Genomic DNA, 12,138 nt, shown 5'->3' with positions numbered 1-12,138 from the left:
TCATTCTTTATGTGTATTACAAATATTTTAATTGCCTTGAAAAAGAAATAGAGGGTTTTGTGTGAGGCACATTCAGAAGTGTCGCCCTTCAGCAGCCTACACATTTAGGCTGAGTCTACTTGTCCAACTAAATGGCCACACGCCAGATGAGTTATAGTAAATTACAACTGAATTATCCAAGAAAACGTTCAATTGCAGGAAGTACTTAAACCATAAAATTTCCCTTTCAGGTTTAATAAGCATATGGAATCAATTTCATTCAGACTTAAAAAGATGGAAAGAGGAGGGAAGAATTTTATTTCTCCTGGTAAAAAGGTTTTCAGCACATACGATAATTTAAAAAGTAAAGCATTTTTTTTCTCTCTCCTTTAAAATAATCAGGTAGGAGAATTAATTTTGTAAGTGATTCCTGCCTCCATTCAGCTAACATATCTCTATGTAGTTAATGAATTACAGCTAATGGCTATGCAAAATCTCTCTTGGTAATTTATAAGAATGATGATGATGACGATGATAAAGTTCATTGAATGCTCACTATGTACTAGGGGTTGTTCCAAGTGCTTTATAAAAATTAAACCATGAGGTAGTTATCATTATTTCCATTTTATAATGAAGGAAACTGATGAGAGGTAAAGCAACTTGCCCAAGTTCGCCTAACTGGGAAGTGATAGAGCTGGTATTTCATTCAAGACTACCTGACTCCAGAGAATTCACCATTAACTACTACACAATTGAAACAGAGCATAGTACAAAAACATAACAATCCATATATTGTGACAGGTAATTATTCGTATCACTTGTCCAAGAATTTTATGACTACCGGGTGGTTTATGGAAGTACAAAACTCCCACCTCTCTTGATGAAGTTGCTTGAGAAAATAGAAACTCTACCCAACAACATCTTTACAAATCATGAACTCTCTTTTACCTAATTTTACATGTTTAACTTCCTATGCCTTGATGTTTAGCCATGCAGGAGATGTATCAGAACTTATTGGGGTCTCCATTTCTCAGTCACCTCCTTCAGACAACTGTGTCTATTTGCTCCTCCATATGTGTAGCTCAACTCAGCCATCATCTGAGACCTTGGCAGACATTGATGGAGAACTTGGCCTCAGAAGGTGGCATCATTTTATATAAAATCTATTTTTGTTGGAAAAGCCCCTTGACTAGTATTCAGACCTCTTGCTTGGATGATGAATCCCAGTTGTTAAGCGTTTTGGCTGGGGTCCAAATCCAACCCTCTGGGCTTTGCCCTCTGGAGTAGAAGAAGTTGCCAGTACCAGCCCTCTCCTGAAGTAGCCAGCTTTGAGTTTGTCTCCTTCCTTTTAATTAACAACTCTTCTGAGCGCCCATGTTCAGTATTTCAGTACTTGCTAATAATAATGATTTTCTCTATAGGTGCAAATCTAATGTGGCATAGCATCTGAATCTAACTACCTGATTTCAAGTTGACATTTCCCTAATGGCTAGTGATGCTAAACATCTGTTCATGTTCTTATTTCTCCCTTGTGTATATCAACTTTGCTAAAGTGTCTATTCAAACTTTTCGACTATCTTTTACTTGACTTATATGTTTTCTTACTACTAAATTTTGCGTGTTCTTTATGTAGTTGGGATACAAATTCTTTGTTAGATATGTGATTTAAAATTCAAGTTTGTATCTTGTCTTTTCATTCTCTTAAATAGTGTCTTTCTCAGAGCAAAATTTTAAATTGTGGTAAATTCTAATATATCTTCTGGTTTATTTGTTTTATGGATGATGGCTTTGGTGTCGTATTTAAGAGCTCTTCCCATAAACAAAGGTCATGAAGGTTTTCTTCTAAAAGTTTTATAGTTTATATTTTACGTTTAGATCTAGGATGCATGTCAATTTTTTTGTAATATGTGAGGTTTAGATAGAGTTTTATTTTCTTGTATGCGAATGCTGAATTGTTTCAACACCATTTATTGAAAAGATCATAAATTACCTAAACTCACTTAAAATGTAATAGACAATTTGAATAGCCCTACATTTTAAAGAAATGGAATTAGTAGTCAAAAACCTTTTAAGAAAATTCTCTAGGCCCAGATGATTTCACCGGAAAATTTTATGAAACATTTTTAAAAGAAATAACACCAATTCTATAATATCTTTTCTCAAAAGTAGAAGAGGGGAAACACATCCCAACTCAATTTATGAAGCCATCGCTATTCTGATTCTATGACCAGACAGAAACAGCACAAAAAAGAAGAAAACCATAGACTAAAATTTCTCATGAACATAGATGCAAAAATCCTAAATGATAATTGCAAAAACAGCAAGTTTTATCCAACAAGGTATAAAAAGAAGAATGTACCACAACTATGTGTTTATCTTGGGAATGTAAGCCTAGTTCAATATTCAAAAATCAATGTAATCCACCAAAACAGCACTCCAAAATAGAATGAATACCACGTGATCATAACAATTGATGCAGGAAAATCATTTGACAAAATTAACAATCCATCATGATCTACACTCCCAGAAAACAGGAATGGAAGGGAACTTCCTCAGTCTGGTAAAGAACGTCTAAATAAATCTCCTACGATGAACATCATAATTAATGGTGAAACACTTAATGCCTCCCCCTAGCAGATTTGGAGCAAATCAAGTGATGTCCTCGCCACTGCTATTCAGCATCACACTGTATGCCCCAGCTGGGCAATATAAGATAGCAAAAGGAAACATGAAAGCTTTACATCCCAAATGACACAGAGACATAATGAAAGTAAAGATAACTGGCCAGTTGGAGGAAATTATTCTGAATGGAAAGGAAAAGTAATGAAAGTATATAAGGCATACCAATGTGCTCTGAATACTTTTTTCTTGGGAAAGGAAAATTTTACAGGTAGTATTCCATATTTAAGAGGATATTGATAGAAGATGGGAATAAAGGAGGTAAATAACCTTCTGAGATTTTCGGAAGTGTAATACTGTAAGTTTCCATGAAATAAAAGAAAGTCTAAAGAACAAAAGGATTAAAAAGCACCATTGATGAGAAAGTAAATAAAAGGCTCTTATGTTAAATCGGTATAAGGTATAGAGGGAAAGGGTTAAGATTTCTCGTTGTTACAATTAATGGAAAAGGTGCTTACTTGTATCTAGGACCTCATCTTTTTATATCTTGCTCTAAATCTTTTAAAAAGTAATGCCATGGTAACAGTAGTGTTATGCTTTGCTTGTTTAAATAAACTTGAAAGTTCTATTTTTGATAGAAAAAAACAATAATTGAGTGCAAAATTATGCTTATCTATGTTTCTCACTTAAATACTCTTAGAGGATGTTCAGCTTTTGGCATCAAAGCTGTTGAATGTAGTGGTTAAGACTTTGTTTTTTTGGTTGGAATTCTGGCCCCGCTTATGGCTGTGTGACCTTGGACAAGTTACCTAACCTCTTTGTGTTTCAGTTTCCAAAGCCGTAAAATGCAGGATAATAAGACTTGCTTCACAGGTTGTTAGAGAAACTCAATAGGTAACACTTGTAAGGTGCTTAGACTAGAGCTCGACACGAAGCAAAGACAGATGTTAGGTATCATTAATTATCAGCATTATCTACCACCTGCTGATAAATGATCTGATTGAAGACAGTCCCAATAGAAAAACAATCACAAAACCAAAAATCGTATCTTGAAAACCCATACTTTTAATGTGACAGTAAATATGCCATGGGCAGTATTTCTTGCTTCTAGGAACGGTGCCTGAGTGCTCAATGGGCAATAGAAGAAGAAATAGGGAGAAATTAGGATGAGAATACAGATTTTGAGAGAAATCAGCTGCTAGCTGCAGAAAGAACTTTATCTGCCCCGTACCCACAACTCCCAGCTCTGTTCTCCTTCTTCTAAGCTGGAAGGCTGAGCTAACCGTTCAGATCCCAGGACATTGATGGGACGCCTTACTGGGAACTAGAAGGTTAAGATTTTCACTAGTTAGTTTTCTTTGTCCTCTTCCACATATTGCCATTTATTTTCTCTTTGTGCACCCCGACTTTCCATGACTGCCTAGAAGAAGTGGCTTAGGCTAGCTAAGCCACTAAGTTTTGGGGACAAGTTTTAGGGACAATTACTCCTTTCTGTAACAGCGTCTGGCTATGTGTTCACTAAGCCATTTCTCTTTCTTTTCTGGGTGCACAGCTAAGCGAATCTCTTACAATTAAGTGTTGCCCTCTGCCTGGGTTCTCAAATGTGGGGCCAAGTGATCTGTGCTATTCTCAAGCCAAAAATTGCTCCAATATCTGTTTTTCCTTCCATTGAGAGGAGGCCTCAAGAGTCCTAGAAGATGGAGGAGCCATTAATTAGACGGAAGAATTCCAGATTCCAGAGAGACTGTGTGGAGTAGGGCTCCTCTCCCCCATCAACTTACTTTGTACTGTGACATGAAAAATATATCATAACTGTGTTCGGGCGTTCAGATATTAGAGGTCTGTGTTTTAAAGCTACTCTATCCTAACTAATAGACACTCTTCTTCTAGGTCTTTCTGGGTGCTTTTTCTTTGATGTTATAGAATGTAATTTTCACTTAACTAGAGAATAAGTTTTGAATCCCAGAGTAGCGCTAGGGGACAAGAGAGATGGTGGTTAGGGGTTGGCAAAGCCTTCTTCATGGTCCAGCCAACTTCTGGGAGTTCTACATTAAGATTTTGGGCCAGAGACCCAACTAAAAATAGTCACTTTGTTTTTCCTTCCCGCTGATACCTACGCATCCTTTCCCCTTAGCAGACAACACCTCTGGGACAAGGTGGAATTCAGTTATGTGAAGGCCCCCTAGACTAGGCGCCATCCTAATATGACACGCCCTTATAGAAATCTATTGTTATTATTTTAACAATGAGAATGTAGAGAAGTAGACAAGCGGCAGTCAATGATTAGAGAGGTATGCTCAAAACAAAGGACTTTAAATTAAGACACCCTTAAACTGGATAAAACTGGTTCATGAATCTTCTCAATGATACATTAGTTAGAAATTTCTATGCTAGATACTGAAGTAAGCACAATGAATTATATGATTTTGTTTCTTCTCCCTGGGTAAGGATTGGGAAAAGCCGAAAAAATTACTTCACAGAAAACAGAAAAATAACTAAAATACGTGTTACTGATTGTAAGGAGTTTAAGAACCATTGAAGCAGTCAAACACAGAGAGGAATTTATAAAAGGCTTTGTCCTTGGGTGTCTAAGAAGAATGGATAAATAGTAGTTTGAATAGTTAAAAGGGACACAAGGCCCTATGCGAAAGCATTGGACAATGAGATTTTTTCACTGTTCTTTAATGCTGTGGCCCCAGGATCCTTCCCTTCTTTAGGATGCCCCAGTCAGAATGTGGTGATTAGCGCTCCATAGACTCTTTTTTGTTTCTCAAACCCAGGGGAATCGTGGCAATGAATCATGGGTTAGATTTATAGCCATTGAATATATTGAGTGAGATCCAAGTGCTTGTTCCAAGTTACGGTCCCTCCCCACCTAAACAAGTGTAAAATTGAAAGAATGTCCTTGAGCTTCAAGCTGGGAGTGGTTTGGATTTGGTTACAAGCCTCCCAGTTCTGCAAACAGTGGAACCATGTCCATATCAGACCACAGTCAAGATAACTAGATTCAATTATGCTGCAGAATCCACCAATATTGCTGAATCTTTCCCTTAACGTTATCTTCAAGCAGAATTCTCCATCACGTGAGTACATTTCAGATGGCATAAGTTGCTAACTATGTAAGACATCTTTACATTCTCCAAAAGATATGCTTTATAAATTCAAGAAATCCTAGTGTTAAAGGTCAGTTGACATTTCTGTTATTTAGGACAGAATTTTTTATAAACATTACACAAAGCTCCGTGGAAGTAACTCAAGGGTCAGTTGAGGAGTCTGGTGAGGAAAGGGTAAGATCTCCATCCAACCATGAGCCACAACAGTTCTGTTTTCTCTGTTTATGTAATGGCCCTCTATGTAAGATCTAATTGGGGAAAAGAGTTAGATAATTGTTTTTAAAAGTATTTGAGCAGTTGTTTAAAAGAAGGAAAATCTGTCGTAACTTAATGACCTACTGTGTGTCAGCTACTTTAGATCCATTATCCTAGATAACCATTACCACAACCCTTACCAGTAACAACAACCTATTTTACAGATGAAGAAACTGACACACAGAGATTAAATATTTTGAAGGTCAGACTGCTCTAGCAGGTAGAGCCAGAATAAGAATCTAGGATTTATGTACTCTTGAATCCAAAACCATTCTTAAAGATTAAGTTTATTAATGCTTCCATATGTGTGTAATAAATATAAACTTGTTTGTTTAAAAGAAAAAAGAATTCCCCGTGATGATGACGATGAAAGTAGTATAGTAAAAATAGCTACTCTTTATTGAGCTGTTGGTATTGCCACAGCATTGCTTCCCAAATTTCCCTGGAAATAAGAATTTCTGTGCTTGGTAAATACATAGATTCTCAGGCTCCAACTTATGCTATCAAAATTCTCGGGGGATAAATTTGAGAAGTTTGGGGAACACTGTGCTAGGCTGGCTTTGTGCTAAGTGCTTTTCATCCGTTATCACATTGGACCCCTGAAACAATTTTATGAGGTAAACACTGTTACTTAGCCCATCATACAGATGAGAAGCCTAAAGCAGAGAGAAGTTAAGTGAATTGCTGATGCTAATGCTGTGAAGAGGGTTATCTTAGGTACATTTGCTTGAATTCTAGGTCTCATGTTGTGCTCTGAATAGGAGTTAGCTGGCTTCCAGGGAAGCTTAAATGAAATTCCCACTGGTTGGTGTTCTTGTGCAGGGCAGAAACCGTTCCTGTCTGGCCCTTTGCTCTATCATTCCTGGTTCCTGAAGGATTCACTTCCAAGTTTCTCCTTCCTCTCCAGCAACTCAAATTTCCCTCTCTCCACTGCCTTCCTCTTCTTCTTCACCTTGAGCCAGAAGACCAAGATTTCAAAGAGCTTGCACTTTAGGAGGAGAGATATGTCTCATAAACATGGCAGACTGTCGAAGTGCCGCTGAAGAGGAACGAAGATAGAAAGTGCCGTGTATGTTCGCAAGACAGACACAAGTCCTGCTTTGGAATATTAGAGATGGTGTGGCATGGGCCAATATGCACGGGCTGGTTGTGTGTTATCAGTAGGTTTTCCTCTGGCAGAGGTGGGGTAAGGTCACCAAGAAAGTATTTTGCCCCTTTTCTCTTCTCTATTTTGCAAATTGGATCTCTGTAACTTAGACCAAGTAGGGGAAAATAAATCTTAGCCCCAGTGATGGTTTAGCAGTCTAAGTCATCTGTTTCGAAACAGGACAGAATTACAACCAGCTGGTAGTGATTTTCAAATCCCGACCTCTGCAGAAAGGGGTGAACATTCACCAGAAAGTCCATTTCTTGTCCAGGTCACCAGGGTGCATTTCCCTCATAGGGTGACATGGATGCCATGGGGCTTTTTGCTTTTATTTTTAATTTTGTTAGTAACCACAAGCCACACCGTTCCGGTATTTTGAATACAGCATTTATAAGATGAAAATAGAAGGAGGGTACAGAATGTGCTACATTTTCTAGTTCATTGTTCCATGTCGATAAAAAAGCACTTTAAAAAGGAAAATTCTACATTCTTCAAGGTAGCAGCTAAATAGTACTGTTCTCTCTGCAATTTACAATGAAGGGTAAAAATTAAGCTCTCTAGGCACCTCACCTATCTTACTCATCTCTGTTACAACCCAGGGCAGCCCCAACAGTCCTCAGCGTTCTAACGCTTCACAGTTCCTAGATACGAATAGGCAACTGTGTGCTGTTTATCACTTATTATGGGCTGACTAGCGTCCCCCCAAAAGGTATGTTGAACTCCTAGCCCCCAGTACTTGTGAACATGACCTTATTTATAAATAGGGTCTTTGCTGATTTAATCAAGTTAAGATGAAGTCATTAGGGTGGGCCTTAGTCCAATAAAAAGATGGGCATGTGAAGACACAGAGACACAGGGAGAACACTGTGTGAAGATGGAGGCAGAGACTGGAGTTATGAGTCTAGAAGTCAAGGAACACCAAAGATCCCTGGTTATCCCTGGCAGCTGGGAGGAAGGCATGGATCGGATTCTCCCTCAGAGCCGTCAGAAGGAATCAACATTGCTAATACCCTGATTTTGGACTTCTGGCCTCCAGAACTCTGAGAGAATAAATTTCTGCTGTTTTAAGCAACCTGGTTTGTGGTTCTGTGGAAAGGCAGCCCTAAGGATCTAATACACCATCTCTATGAAAACTATCCACAAAAGAACTCTGTGTAATATTACACATAAAATTGAACAAAAACACTTAATCTGACAACTGTTGTAATTATGGAAAAGATTATCACCTTAAAGATAGTCTGAGAGATCTCATATGTGGGTAGCTAGGCTACTTTGATGGAGAAAAATAAGGTTCATCAGAGAGAAGCTTGGTTCATCTTCAGAAGGAACGTAAGAGATGGTCTAATCCAGGAGTGGGCCAACCATGGACTACAGGCCAAGATCAGCCCACGGTCTACCACAGTACGGCCCCCGAGCTAAGAATGGTTTTTGCATTTTTAAAGAGCTCTTGAATATGGGCCCATCTCTCTTTCCCTTCCATACAGAGGAGGTCTCCAGCTGGATGGAGAAGCCACAGATGGAAGGATTCTTGGTCCCCAGAAGACTTTGTGGTGTAGACCCCACAACCCCCAATTCACATTTTACTGTGACAGGAGAAATAAATCTTAACTGTGTTCGGCATTGAGATGTTAGTTATACACGGATGAGAGTTCTGTGTCATGACTGGTACCCTATCCTAACAAATACTCTTATTCTCCATCTAAGCCTGAACTGACTTCTGACACAAACCCTAAGAAAAGAGTATGCAGTGGAGACCACATGGGGCCCACAAAGCTTAAGATACTTACTCTCTGGCCCTTTTACAAAAAGTTTCCCAACCCTTGTTCTAGTCCAGTGACTTAGGATAATATTATTATATTTTTAGTGTGGAATATTAATTTTTACTAACAAAACGATATGTAAAACAGAAAAACAAAGATGCTCTGGATGAAGCAGGGCCCACAATCTTGAGTTCTCCCACCCCGGATCTGATGGAGCCCTAGGGTTCCACTGAGTAATCCCTATGATGATATTGGCAACAATTGATCAAATGCTTACAGCGTTTCAGCAGTACAGTCTGAACACTCCACATACACTCTCGAATTTAATCTTCAAAATAATCATATGAGAAGTGTGCTATTATTTTCTCCATTTTTATACATGAGGGAAGTGGAGCTTAGACAGATTAAATAAATTATTTGCCCTGTATTTACATCTAGTAAATGGCAAAGACAGAATTCACATTGACATTCCTCTGGCTCCAAAACCCACGCTCCTAACTATGCCACATTGCTGTTCCCAAATGAAGAGCTCAAATAAATGCTCTCATCAGCTCCTACCTCCTCAGGAGGGCCCTCATTCCAGGGAGGTGAAGGGATATGTCCAGGGCCGTAGGCTAGTTCCTGACTCCTGATGTGATGCTCTTTCCACTGTCCCTGCAGGTTGGTTCATCTTGGCTGAGTGTAGGTTGAGAGGGACGTTGACCAAACTGGCTCTAGGATAGAAGGGGTGGGCAGGTGCAGGGGTCAGGGTCCCCATATTCTCCTTCTCAATGCTCATCAGTTTGATGGGCTGGAGAATGAGATTCATGTAGCATGGGGATTGGTGGACTGTTGTCTCTCCCTCAGTTTCCCCTTCTTGTCCCTGCTCACAGAAGAGGTACCTCCCTCAGCCAAAGCCCACACTTGACTCACATCTCAGGAGAGGCCCAGTGTATGTTCTGTTCTCCAACAACTGCCAGCAATGGTCAACCAGGCGTGGTCCTCACACTGACTTGACCAGCTTCTCCCTCACTTTGCTCCTCATCCTCCCCCTCTGTCTCTTTCTTGTCTCTGGATTGGAAGCATGGATCTGTCTTCCAATTCCAACTCTTGCTCAAGAGTCTGCCTCTCTATGCCAGCACCTCAGAACTGCCTTGACTGAGGTCAGCTGATTCCTTCTTAACCCAGTGCTTAGGACCATTCCTGTCCTGATTCTACCCAGAAGGTTGCATTTCCAGGAAACTCAGCCCAGCTTCATACCTGGAAGCAGTAGCTACTTCTTTCCTTGTGAAACGCTAGGTGTGGGATGTTTGCCTTCTTCTCTGTGTGTGATGTATTATGTATGTCAACATTGTCGATGCAATCATGGTCACCAATGACGTTAGGCTAATGGCTTTAAGGGACAGAAGTTTGTAGTAGTGGTAATAACCATAACAGCAAAATTAATTCATTGATCACTTCATATACATAGGACTTGTAAGGTAAGTACTATTATAATCTCCATTTTGTAGATGGGGAAACTGAGGCAGGAAAGTTTAGGTAACTTGTCCAAGGGCACAGAGCTGGGAAAGCATGGAGCCAGACTTTGAATTTTGCAGCCTGGCTCTGGAGCCTGTATTCTTAATCGCTTCTCTGATCTGTCCCGCAGACAGACAGCAGTCACCTTTGTTGACTGACGGCTGTGTGCCCAGGCTTCTTGATCTTTACCTGTGCGGTGGGAAATTACTCCAAGATATGTGCCCATTTGTTTCCCCTGGTATTTCCTGCATTTTCTCCCCATTAGGCAGCTAGGCCTTCTGTCTTTACTGCTTCGGGGAAGGGAAAACCAGCAAAGCGTAGATAATAGAGGAGTCATATTTTTAGCTTTTGAGTCCCAAATCCCAGGCTTTAGGCATAAACCAAAGATTTGGAAGATTAAATGAAAAACTGGGAAATTCCTTCTCCAGATCAGTTAAGCCTATGCACACTTGGGGAGGAGGAAGCCCAGAGAAGACAAGAAAGGTGATCTGATGGTGGGGTCCCTGGGAAGGAGCCCTGAGACCCTGCCACCTGCCCTGCAGCCCAGCTTCCCCCAGGTAGCCCGTGTGACTCAAGGATGGAGCTGCCAGACAGGACCGAAGATGGAAAATCAGATGGGTCCTACGTTCTCCTCAGGTTTGCATGGGGACATCCTGATTTGACTGAGATGATGTCTCGATGACTAAGCCAAATCAGGACCCAAAATAGAAATTAAGTAGGCTTATAGAAAATTTTCTTTAAAAAAAAAAAAAGAAATTTGCATTTATTCCGCAGGCGAACTTGGGCCCATGTGTACCTACCACACATTCATTATCTCTAGTCGGCTACAGTGACCCTAGGGAGTCACTTGTTAATTATGCCCATATTATAGCATTTGATTACAGAGTGGAAACATTACTTGCCCAGGGGGCACAGCCAATGTAGAGAAAAGAGTACACCGGGAGAAAAGTGGAAAATAAACAATGAAGGGAAAAGAAAAGAAGGCGTAAGAGGTGGGTAGAGTCGGCAAGCCAGAGCCCCTGAGTTACAACCATCCCATAAAGGACATTTCTCTTTATCCTCCAATAAAAGTGAGCATTTTGTCAGGAAATACTTACATTTTGTTTGGTGGACTAGTCACTTCCTTGAGCCTTTTCCCCGAAGTTCTAACGTGGGGCCGGACATTGTGAAAATGTAGCCAGCCTCCACCAAGGAGTTACTTCAACTGTGTCGTTGCTGCAAAAAAAATCGCATGCGGATCTGAGTCCTATCATGGAAATTATGCTTTGTGACAAATATGTTATGAATGACTGCTCGTAAAACCATGCCAATATGTATGCTATCACGGCATTCAATTATTTTAACCTGCTGTGAACTCGCCTGTGATAAATCATGGGAAACTAAAGAGAACTATCTTTAGCCTCTGCACTGTTTCACTCACTCAAGTCATTCACGGCTCTAAAAATACAATTTATATCATCGGATTCCTGAAATTCTTTCAGTGCTTACATTCTGATTTAAGTGGCATTAAAGCTAGGGCGATTAAGCTGAGAAGTCCAAGGCTACCGACCAATGTCCCCCCGGGTATTAGCTGCCTATCAGATTGAGTACATTGTTTATCAGACTTGCAGCCAGGGTGCAATTAGAACGTGGGCTGTGGGTTTGGGAAAAGGCTTGGGATTCTCAGGCTGAAAAAGTACCTGTCAATGAAAGAGGGGATGAGACTTTTGGTGGGACTAATCTAGAGAAGGGTGGTCAGATCACTTATGTCCAATTTGGAACAGTTTTG

At 40.1% G+C, this 12,138-nt stretch overlaps 1 long non-coding RNA gene across 1 annotated transcript in view; it reads right to left on the bottom strand.

Annotated features, from left to right (window-relative positions):
- LOC139073966 (uncharacterized) overlaps positions 1–11,784 on the bottom strand; it is a 47,724-nt gene extending 35,940 nt beyond the window's left edge. Inside the window, exons 1-2 of the long non-coding RNA XR_011523205.1 lie at positions 11,468–11,784; positions 9,432–9,586 (exon numbers count right to left, since the gene is read on the bottom strand). This is a non-coding gene — a long non-coding RNA (uncharacterized lncRNA). The remainder of the gene's footprint in view (positions 1–9,431; positions 9,587–11,467) is intronic.
- Between the last annotated feature and the right edge of the window lie 354 nt (positions 11,785–12,138).

This window comes from Equus przewalskii, chromosome 10, assembly GCF_037783145.1.
Source record: "Equus przewalskii isolate Varuska chromosome 10, EquPr2, whole genome shotgun sequence".
Classification (NCBI taxonomy): domain Eukaryota; kingdom Metazoa; phylum Chordata; class Mammalia; order Perissodactyla; family Equidae; genus Equus; species Equus przewalskii.
The sequence above is the reverse complement of the archived record's forward strand: the minus strand, read 5'-3'. Positions and strand labels throughout refer to the sequence as shown.